Source organism: Tachypleus tridentatus, chromosome 2 (genome assembly GCF_004210375.1).
Source record: "Tachypleus tridentatus isolate NWPU-2018 chromosome 2, ASM421037v1, whole genome shotgun sequence".
NCBI lineage: Eukaryota > Metazoa > Arthropoda > Merostomata > Xiphosura > Limulidae > Tachypleus > Tachypleus tridentatus.
Window position 1 is genome coordinate 149,989,042 of NC_134826.1, and position 12,197 is coordinate 150,001,238.

General features: G+C 34.3%; 1 long non-coding RNA gene across 2 annotated transcripts; it reads right to left on the reverse strand.

Annotated features, from left to right (window-relative positions):
- Positions 1 to 78: 78 nt before the first annotated feature.
- Positions 79 to 9,778, reverse strand: LOC143245346 (uncharacterized). 2 transcript variants are annotated; one of them, XR_013025595.1, is made up of 3 exons: positions 9,665 to 9,778; positions 4,372 to 4,472; positions 79 to 907 (listed from the first exon to the last, which is right to left on the reverse strand). It is a non-coding gene; the product is annotated as an uncharacterized LOC143245346 (long non-coding RNA). The 2 variants fall into 2 exon arrangements; XR_013025594.1 differs by having other exon boundaries at positions 79 to 988.
- Positions 9,779 to 12,197: the final 2,419 nt, after the last annotated feature.

Below are 12,197 nucleotides of genomic sequence, written 5' to 3' on the forward strand. Positions count from 1 at the left end.
TTAAAAATGCAATGCAACAACTGCCACGACTTTATAATAGAGAAGCAAACAGAAAATGGAAACTAGACTCCAATAATACAAAAGAAAACCTACACACGTTTTTGAACACCGTTAATCAAATAAACACAATACAACCATACCAAACACCGAGATACAAAGTAGGGAAACAAATATAAACAAATGCAAAATCAAAGAAGCCTTACTTATACAATAACTAAAACCAAAATTCAACCAACATAAAGGAACACCTTTATACCTATAATAATTAATAACCTAACGACCAATACAATCCCGTACCTCCAAACTATCTCTTTGTTAACCCTAAGAAGGTCGAAACGTTGTTCTCTGCTTATCAGTGAAACTGTTAATACCCATACCAGCCGTTCTGAGGTACAAAGATATGATATATTCTTCACTTGTATTGGAAAGATGACACAAGCAGTGTTTTGAATTGGCTAGGTCTTTACCCTTCTTTACCTCAAAGTAAATTAAAACTAAATAGTAAAGACTAAATTTAAAAGTTAACTAACAGAGTTATAACTTCCTGTATTCACTTGAAGCAGAACTCTGTGATAGATTAAGTCTGTATATGTCGATTTTTTAATTCTTTAATCTGGATATTTTAGCGCAAGAATACACGATGAGTTTACTACACCGCCTCCCCTTTAATAAATCAAACCCCGAATTTTATCGCTGTAAGTTTGTAAAGTTGTCGTTATCCACGACGGTTTGTACAGTCGTGATGAACAGAAAATTATTGTATAAAATATGCTGAAAGTTTTTACAATAATTCTAATGATAAATAAAACCGTCAAGTAAATAGAACAACAACTATTTTGAATCTTCTTTCAGGTGTGATTGGGTAGTTTATTTGTTGTCAGAGAAGATTTCCTTTGCAGGTCTTCCCCTGGTAAAAGATTTATTGAGATGACGACATTAAAACTCTGTACTTAGTTTTGTTCAGTTCTCAGAAGACCAGAAAAGAAAACTAAAGTGAAACTAAACAAAATGATTATAAGTACGTGTGACAACCTGAAAACAAAATCAAACAAACTGAAATGAATTCCATGAATTAAATACAGTGATGAAAAACAACAAACTCTGGAAGCTATAAAACTGGTTAATTACAAGTTGATATTATTATAAATCGAACGTAATTTGAGAAAATATAATAATCACAAAAATGTTCATTAAACACAAATGAAACGGTGAGTTAGAAAACTAAATAGACTGGAAAACGTAGTTTATATTTAAACTTAAGACATATACTCAGAATTTAAGCAAAACTGTTCATAGAAATCAATTTAAAAAGATAATCGTGGATTAAAAACCCAAAGTTTGCACTACAGACGTATATAAACGTATATATGTATAATATTATTTTAAAAAGTATATTGTCTCTTTTGAGTGACTGTGATAGTTAAATACTTTTAAACTAGATTTTCCATACAGTGTTATAAGTCTTTTCTATATCTGTTCAGGTGGTTTACTTCATTCTGTAGGTAATAATTTACCTCTTTACGTGGTTTACCTTGTTTTGCAAATGATAATTTATCTCTTCACGTGATTTACCTCGTTCTATAGATGATAATGTTCTACAGTAAGCATCTTGTTTATTTACACTACTTCTTGGATTAAACCTCTTTCCAGTCACAGACTTAGTTCTGCTCTTTCACCTACATGGCTTTGACGATGTGATAAATATCATACTCGACTGAGCAGCAATCACGGTTCTCTATTCTGTTGTTGGCAAGGGTTAGACAAACATCCCAACTGTCATGGCTCAGGTTGTCAACGATATTTGTCAAGGACTGGATACACATTACATCTGTCATGGTCCTGGCTGTAAACAATATTTGAGAAGGACTGGTCACACATCCCAAATGTCATGGTTCTGACTGTTAACAATATCTGACAAGGACTGGTCACACATTCCAAATGTCATGGTCCTGGCTGTTAACAATATCTGACAAGGACTGGTCACACATTCCAAATGTCATCGTCCTGGCTGTTAACAATATCTGACAAGGACTGGTCACACATTCCAAATGTCATGGTCCTGGCTGTTAACAATATCTGACAAGGACTGGTCACACATTCCAAATGTCATAGTCCTGGCTGTTAACAATATCTGACAAGGACTGGTCACACATTCCAAATGTCATGGTCCTGGCTGTTAACAATATCTGACAAGGACTGGTCACACATTCCAAATGTCATGGTCCTGGCTCTTAACAATATCTGACAAGGACTGGTCACACATCCCAAATGCTTTGGTTTCGGGTGTTAACAATATGTTTCAAGAGTTGTGTGTCCAACTGGGGAGAAATAAAAGAAACCTTATGCTTTTCATACCCTAGAAGACATATTGTTAGCAGCTTGGATCATTACAGGTGGAATGTGTGTCCAGCCATTGAGACATATTGTGAACAACCAGAACCATGACAGGTGGAATGTGTGTCCAGCCATTGAGACATATTGTGAACAACCAGAACCATGACAGGTGGAATGTGTGTCCAGCCATTGAGAGACATATGGAATGTGAACAACCAGAACCATAACAGGTGGAATGTGTGTCCAGCCATTGAGACATATTGTGAAAAACCAGAACCATGACAGGTGGAATGTGTGTCCAGCCATTGAGACATATTGTGAACAACCAGAACCATGACAGGTGGAATGTGTGTCCAGCCATTGAGACATAATGTGAACAACCAGAACCATGACAGGTGGAATGTGTGTCCAGCCATTGAGACATATTGTGAAGAACCAGAACCATGACAGGTGGAATGTGTGTCCAGCCATTGAGACATATTGTGAACAACCAGAACCATGACAGGTGGAATATGTGTCCAGCCATTGAGACATAATGTGAACAACCAGAACCATGACAGGTGGAATGTGTGTCCAGCCATTGAGACATATTGTGAAGAACAAGAACCACGACAGGTGGAATATGTGTCCAGCCATTGAGACATATTGTGAACAACCAGAACCACGACAGGTGGAATGTGTGTCCAGCCATTGAGACACATTGTGAACAACCAGAACCATGACAGGTGGAATGTGTGTCCAGCCATTGAGACATATTGTGAACAACCAGAACCATGACAGGCGGAATGTGTGTCAAGCCATTGAGACATATTGTGAACAACCAGAACCATGACAGGTGGAATATGTGTCCAGCCATTGAGACATATTGTGAACAACCAGAACCATGACAGGTGGAATGTGTGTCCAGCCATTGAGACATAATGTGAACAACCAGAACCATGACAGGTGGAATGTGTGTCCAGCCATTGAGACATATTGTGAAGAACCAGAACCATGACAGGTGGAATGTGTGTCCAGCCATTGAGACATATTGTGAACAACCAGAACCATGACAGGTGGAATCTGTGTCCAGCCATTGAGACATAATGTGAACAACCAGAACCATGACAGGTGGAATGTGTGTCCAGCCATTGAGACATATTGTGAAGAACCAGAACCATGACAGGTGGAATGTGTGTCCAGCCATTGAGACACATTGTGAACAACCAGAACCATGACAGGTGGAATATGTGTCCAGCCATTGAGACATATTGTGAACAACCAGAATCATGACAGGTGGAATGTGTGTCCAGCCATTGAGACATATTGTGAACAACCAGAACCATGACAGGTGGAATGTGTGTCCAGCCATTGAGACACTTTGTGAACAACCAGAATCATTACAGATGGAATGTGTGTCCAGCCATTGAGACACATTGTGAACAACCAGAATCATGACAGGTGGAACGTGTGTCCAGCCATTAAGACACATTGTGAAGAACAAGAATCATGGCAGGTGGAATGTGTGTCCAGCCATTAAGACATATTGTGAACAACCAGAACCATGACAGGTGGAATATGTGTCCAGCCATTGAGACATATTGTGAACAACCAGAACCATGACAGATGGAATGTGTGTCCAGTCATTGAGACATATTGTGAACAACCAGAACCATGGCAGGTGGGATGTGTGTCCAGTCCTGGAAAATCCTTTGTAGTGTTCAAATTCATGTCTCATGATTTATTCCTTAAAAGATTGGATAAGCTACATTCTCTAAGAGAACACTATAATTTATGTGATATACTTCTTTCTAACTAGTTGACTGTGGCAGAGGTGTTTCAATATGTGTCATCTCTCAAAACCTTTTCTGTACCATAAACCTCTTGTTAAAAATGAAACTCTAACAGACAGCTACCAAATACTGGTTGTTTACTTGGTGGTAACCACACTACGCTGGTTGTTATGTTTTTATGTTTTATATAACTTAGCAAAAACGATCTTTATTTAACACAAAGCTTTACACGTACAATATACATAAATAGAAAATTGTACCTTACCGAAACAAAGGTTCATCCAAAGTAAATAATTTGTTGTTATTTCCATTTGATAGATTGTGTCCTGTGAAATAATCTAAAGTGTCTTCTTAATTCACAGTGATCTAGAAAACAAAATAAATAATGTAGTAGGACAATGAATATAAGTTGTGATATCAAGAAAGAATAAATTAATTCAGTTTCAACTACATACAACATCTCGGCAGTTGTGACAATACGAGGTATTCAAGACCTTAGTCCGATGATAATACTGACGCGAGTAATGTTATCAAATTATATCCATGACATTAATGGCTTCAATTTTATATAGAATAAGAATGAGGTGACTGACGATGTGACCTGACATGCATGCTTCAGTTTTATACTGAATAAACGTGAGTTGATTGACGATGTGACCTGACCTGCATGTTTCACTTTTATATAAAACTGAATGGTACATAATTAGTAATTTAAACAAAAGTATATCATGTAAAGGGTAGTAATAAAATATTTAACGATCCCACCAAACACATCTGGACGTTGTCGTGCTAAGACAGAAAGTGTGAAAACCTAAAACAAATCATGAAGATTGGTTATAGGTATCACAAGATGTTGTTATTAGAATGTGAACTCACTCTGATACAGTTGGTCAGACAAGGTGGAGAGTATTGTCGACAACTACTGGCCTTCGTGTCAAATGACCATCACTCAAGTTGCTGTAACTTAGCAGTACCCAAACTGTGTGTAGTATTTAAACCACAGGTAGACGAATGGTTCATTTACAGGTGAATTACACGTCCAATTTTAGTTAGATAAAAGGCATGCACCCATTTTGAAAATGCTCGGGTTAAATCGACCAAAATTTCTTAAAGAAAAGTACTCATGTGGTGGTGTTGACAGAGTAGTTATTATTATCACATTGTTTTCCATCTGAAATGAAATGATTAGCGTATGGTATCGGTTTAATGTTAAACAGATATTACTATTTGTAGTTGTTGTTGGCAAGAACATGAGTGATACCGTTAACTGTGCTTAACTGTTCAACAACTTCGTGATAACGAGAAGCCCACTTCGAGTAAAAATGTATTCTCAAGACGGCTGGTATGGATATTAAAACTTTAATTGAAATAAAACATAGAACAACGTTGTTCTGCTCTTTATTTCAAATAACGTTTTAATACCCATACCCGCCATCTATAGAATACATGTTCAGGAACTTCTTGTACAGGTGTGTAATATGTAGAACAGTCAAAACTCATTATGTTTTAATTATTTTGAGAAGTGTTTAACATATAAGTTTTTAGAATAAATAAAATATTTATTTATATAAATTACAATGGAAATAAAGTTATACTTCCCAATTTGAAATATTCACAATATTAATCCAGACTTAATCTCCCATGTTGATCAAATAATGAAAGACATTACTGAGATTGTGGGTGAAAATACTGTTAACAACAAGAGTGCATAACTAATGTTCTTATAACTTTTATCTTATGACTTTGTAAACACATACTTAGAGATATATATCCATTTAGTTATGTATACTTGGTTTATAGTTGGTTTTGATATATATAGGCAGCTTGCAGGAAGTTGATAATAATGGGAGCCTCTTAAACAACCATGACAGGGTAATCTTAGAGTAATTTAACATCTCAAATAAATTACAACATATGCTGCTATACGGTCGGGTAAAATGGCATAAAGAAATAGTGTATCAAAAAATATAATATTTATTAAATCGAAAATAACTTAATTAAATGAAACAAGTAATAAATCGTGATTTCATGAGATTGCTTGATATCCCACTGCTGTTGGCATCTTTACACAATCAGCATCAGTATGACCATTCCGTCCTTAGATAGACTAGATGCAACAGCTACAACAAAGGAATGACAAAGTTTCTTTTCTATTTTGCTCAAAGCTACTCGAGGGCTATATGCGCTAGTCGTTCTTAATTTAGCAGTGTAAGGCTAGAGGGAAGGCAGCTGGTCATCACTCCCCACAGCCAACTCTTAGGTTTATTGTAAATAAAAGTTAATATTAGAACTGGTCTTATAGTTTACGAGGACCAAAGACGAAATAGTTCGCAGCGCCCTCTTCTATAAATCAAATATCTTAAGTAGCTCATTCAGTTGACATTATAACTCATCAATACTGATTAAGTCAATTAAAAATTGTATCCAAAATGTACAACGTAAAAGGCATATTACTAAACAACTATAAAATCACAGTTCAAAGAAAAATATCTATTCATTAACATGCTAATGCTAGTAGACTAGAGTTATGTTGTTAAAAGCTAATGAGGTCCCATGACTCCGCAACCCTAACAAATTTTATATTTGTGTCCCCTAGTCTTATCATTATCGCTGTTAAGTGTGAAAAAATGTGATAAATCAACATTTTGAATTACATTTACAATCAGATCCCTCTAACTGTTTCAGTCAACATTTTTTATAAATTATTTTGATGCCTATATTTACTGTTTGACCAGCTTGCTTAATGGTGTAAGTCTCCCATTACAACAGTCAATTTAAATTTCTTAAATTTTATATCTTATGCACTTTGTGAGTCAGCCTAGTTTTCTATTTGCAGCCACCCTTTTCTTTTTATAAGAACTATGTTTACACAGAATATTTAAACACTTTCCACATCTGATCAGTGGCTCCAAATAACTCAGCTTCTCAATTCACGTCAGAAAATTCTAGTAGCATCTTTTGAAAATTTGTTACCGAAATACCATTATTACTGATCACCACGTGCAGAAAAACATCAAACTCAATACAACAATTATCACTACCCATATGTTCCCCAGTTTCTACCCTCTCGATCATTTCTATATTTGAAGTTAACAATAAATCTTAAATAACATTGTTTATTGACCAATTGGTGAAGAATGTAATTCTGAACAGTTTTCAATAACATTTCTCCCTCGTAGTTTGACTCTAACATCTCCCGATCTGAGTGCCTGAAATTAAAGTACTCATAAATTATAACTTCATTAACAACTGAAATATTTATTTTACTTTCAAAGTTCATAGTAATTTCACCAGTCTATCACAAATTTCCACTAAAGACTTCTTCCCTTTATATCTGCTAATAGGAGAACAAATTGATTCATTCTACTTGCTGATATATTTGACATCCTCACTTCAACAGAATGCAACTCACAGTTTACATATAAAACCACTTCTCCATATCTCTTCAGTACTCTATCTCTGTTAAATAACCCGTAACCCTATACTTCAAAGAGATTTTTGTCATCAATATCATCTATGATCTACATCTAACCATATTTCAGTTATTATATCAACATTCTTCATTCATAACAGTGTTCTAAACACATTTGTTTAGTTCGTACAGTATCAACATGCCTTGCCAAGGGATCACCTATAACTCCTTAAGGTTATCATCCATATTCTTCTCTGACCATTTTGTTTTATTTCCTACAATAGTTCCTCATCTGCAGAAGCCAAAGACTGAAATTTGCTACTCAACAAAATAGACTCATTTACACTAAATTCACTACTTTTTACTCTAATAGTACTATTTATAACTTCCTGAAAGTCATTGTTAACTGATGTATTCCTTGAATGTAAAATATTAAACTCCACCTGAAATTCTGCTACCGTTTCCCACAGTCTACACTTCTTTTCATCTGTTTCCTCTACTTCAGTTAAAATAACATCTAACTTCTCCTTTAATACACAGAATGCACGTCTTCATTTCAAGCTTCCCAAAAGTACATACCAGTCCAGAATTCCTAAGTAAGACCCACTCATTGTACTCATCACACCTAACAAACTGAAGACACTTAACTCCTACACTTGTTTGTTTTGAAGTTAAGCACAAAGCTACACAATTGGCTATCTCAGTATCTGTGCTGTTAAAGATATAAACATTTGTATTTTTAGAATTTTGAAATTTATAATTGTAGGACAAGGAAGGCGTACCAACATCTTACTGCTAGCAACTTTAACAAAGAATGTTGGAAAATAAGTATTTTAATACTTATGTCAGTGTTGTTAATGATATATATATATTTATACGACCTACAATAAATTTATTTATATTTGTCTGTCACACACACACATACATTCATCCCTGCTTTCAAAATCCTGGAACCACCAGTCGGCTTTACGACCATTGGGTTACGCCTGGCCCAAGTATGGATTGTGTTCAGTTAATTAATGTAAATAATTTTACAAAGTGCAACATAACCTCAAAAATGATGTGTAAGTAGTATGACAAAAAAAAGGAACATAAACCAAGATAAAATGAATCGAAATGAATCGAAATGAATCTAGAGCTACCTTATTTAAAGTAAGCTTAATGGTAACCTATTTAAATACCATGAATTTTTAACTGCAAAACAAAACAAAAAAATGATCAAGAAACATTCACTATACAGAAACATCAATGTTCAAACATATTCTAGGATAACATTATTTTATAGAACTTACTACTCAAACATAAGACTCAGTAAAAACAAAATAACGTAAATAAAACGAACCTTGAGTAGTTTAAACCCAGATAGAATGTACTTATGATGTCGTAGATATAAACAAAGTGAAGAATCTACAGCAACACAAACCCATGTATGGTGTACGAGAATAGAACAAATGTCAGCATCTGGTTCCAAAATTTTCATAAACTTTGTAATTTTGTACACGAAAAATTCTAAATCACAACAAGATATATTCATATTAACGGGAACCTGGAAGTCATACATATGAAAAATGTCTTGAAGCACAATTCCCCATGAATAACAAAATCTTTACGAAAATGTAAACGAAAATGAATTGTAAGCATTATATACGTAGATTAAATAACCAATATGCTAATTACATACTTTAAAATTAAAGTATAAGCGGTGAACCAAGATAACATAAACGTATGATAGTTCAGTAAACTTAAACACAGTGTTTTTAAGCGTATAAATATTAGCTATATTGTTTAGAGTTACAAAAACTCATGACACATCTAAAATAATATACGATAAGAGAAATATAAATCTAGACATCATAGGCCTACAATAATAATATTTATCAATATAATGTATCTGAAAATATGCCCACAGATAAGTTAAAATATATCAAGCATAACATATTTGAAGCAACATAAAGTTGAACATAATCTACCCGGAATAATCCAAACGTAGTCTTCATATAGCTAGAACAACGTAAACTTGGCAGAAATTGTGTGTATTTAACAAATCAAGTATGATTTTGAAGCTTCCTTTAAACATTAACAGCTCGGTGTGCTACTTAAAATTAGTAATAAACAAGAAATGAATATTGACAATATTATACTTTACTTTTTCACCCTGCATCTGACGTCAAGCGTTTCTAGGAGACACAGTTGCAGTTCCAAATGGAAGTGAAAATTCTGGGTAAGTGTAAGGTTGTATTTATTCACTCACAATCACGCCATCTGTTCATTTCTCCTTGAGTCGCTACGCTCGTTCCTTTGATTGGTTAGGATGCATTCTCGCTGTGTGGACAGATTTTTAATTCTTTGTTTCTCAGTGAATGGAGCTGTTTCAACCATTTCTTTGACATGTATAAATCTTATATCTTCTAGTTATGTTAGTAACGTTTCGTAAACGTCTTATCTTGTGAAATGATGTTTTCTGTTTTTTAGTTTCATTAAGAGTTGCTGTTTATTAATTTACAATTTATTTACAACACGACATGTGATGTTTCAATTGAGATGTTGATATTTTACGTTACTTGTTTTTAATATTTTTGTTTCAATTTCTCAATCCATTTTAGGTCTCCTGTGAAAATACCTTCCAGTTTTAGGAATTCACTGAACAGCTGTAATCTAGTGTCATAAATATTTACGTTTAACTGATAATTTGTTCTACTTACTAACATTGGTTCTGCCTTTTCTGTGTTGATTTTCATATATATCTTCAACATCTTCTGTTGAGGATACTTGTATGGCTTTGTACCTCTTTGCTTTAATCAATTAAACTTTGGTCATCAGCAAAATGTAATTAGTTTAAGGGTTCTGGATTTAAATTTGCTTTCTTGTTGATCTGGTTCATAAAAGATGATTAGTAGAAAAGAGGATAAGACATAGTCTTGTCTCATCACACAATATACTTGTAACAAATTAGTAAAGTCATTTGTGGTTCTGAAAGCACTTCTACTGCCTGCTAACCTTGCTCTTATCTTGTACAGTAGGTGGCCTTAGACCTAATGGCCTTCGAAAAGTTTCCACGTTATTTTCGTTAATAATGATTGAATATTTTTCCTTGATTTGTAAGAACAGTATTCGTTTCTTGTCGGCATTCAATGGCAAATATTACATCGGTGCAACGTGTGTTTTTTATAAAACCAAACGGTGCCTCAGTTAGAATGGTACAACCACATATCTTGTCCATTGTTATAAGAGTTCTGCACGTATCTTAGCAACACCCATTTCTCTTCTTAGCCATGTTGCCAAGATAAATGTAGAACTCCTGTAACAATGGACAAGATATATGGTTGAACCATTTTAATTGAGACACAGTTTGGTAAAGGGACGTAGTAATAGCAATCTGAAAACGGAAAAATTGTTTGAAGTGAAGCACAAAGTCAGCACAAATGGGCTGTCTATGCTCTGCCTGGCACGAGTATCGAAACTCGGCTTTTTGTGTTGTTAATCCAGTGGCACAGCCCATAATGTAACATTGTGCTAAACTTCAAACAATGTTTCTGTTTTCATATTACTGTCAGTACGTCCATTTACCAATCATTTCTAACTTTCAGTGAGTTGTTAAATATTTCTACTAGCCACTCGACTCTTCTCTCTTCACGTGCACTTATTGCTTCTGGTGTTATTCCATCGATTCCCGCAGATTTTATCTTGGGTTCATCTTTATTGAATGTCTTCTCTCCTGTTGATATCTGGTTATATTATTTATATTGGTTTGTTCTGTATCCCTACTGAATTTAATAATTAATGAAAATATTTTCCAATCTTAGTTTGACTTTTGTTTTGTCATACAGTAATGTACAACTTCGGTCATTGGTATTTTCGTTGGTTTCTTTTAACCCACCACCATGTCCCAAACTAACTATCGAAAAAAAATAAATAAATATTAACTGTACAATTCTTACCAACGCTATAACTTTAGTTAGTAGTTTGGTCGTCAGTTTTGATTTCATTCATTTTAGTCACACGTTCAATCCATTTTTGTCCACATGTTTATTTCACACCCAAAGTGTTTATGATCAGATTAGCTTTACAGTGATGACGATAGTCTATATTGAACAATTATTAGAATGAGCAAATCACAGATGATAAACATTGAAGAAGCGAGGGTTAAATATGTTAAGATTATTAAACTTCCAGTATAGTTGTGTGAGCACGTGATATAATACTAATCATATGAAAACAATACCATGTCGTTCCTGCACGTTATAAATATTAATATTGCGACGTCGCTAATGATAATTACCTACCAACTTGTCCCATACACGTGTTTCCTTTATGTTGTCATGACGTATAAAGTATAATAAAAGAGACAATGTTTTGGAATAGACTGGTACAATTTTAAACTGTTGTTTGTTTTCGTACAGAACGAGTTGGTCCACTGAAAAAAGTTAATGTTTTGTACGTGATTGAGAAGACAAAACTAACACGGCTAACACAGTAACAATATTAATTCGTTATTTATTCATATTTAAGTGTTTACACAGTTTAAGATAATTAGTAAACGCAGGGCCGGATTAACAGCAACTGATACCCTTTGAACAACAATGGTGCCTCCCTCGTCCCTCCATTGTTTAACTGACAAGACATTAAGACACAACAAGTGCTGAAAGTGAAATAAAACTTTGAAAATGTATAACCCTTCT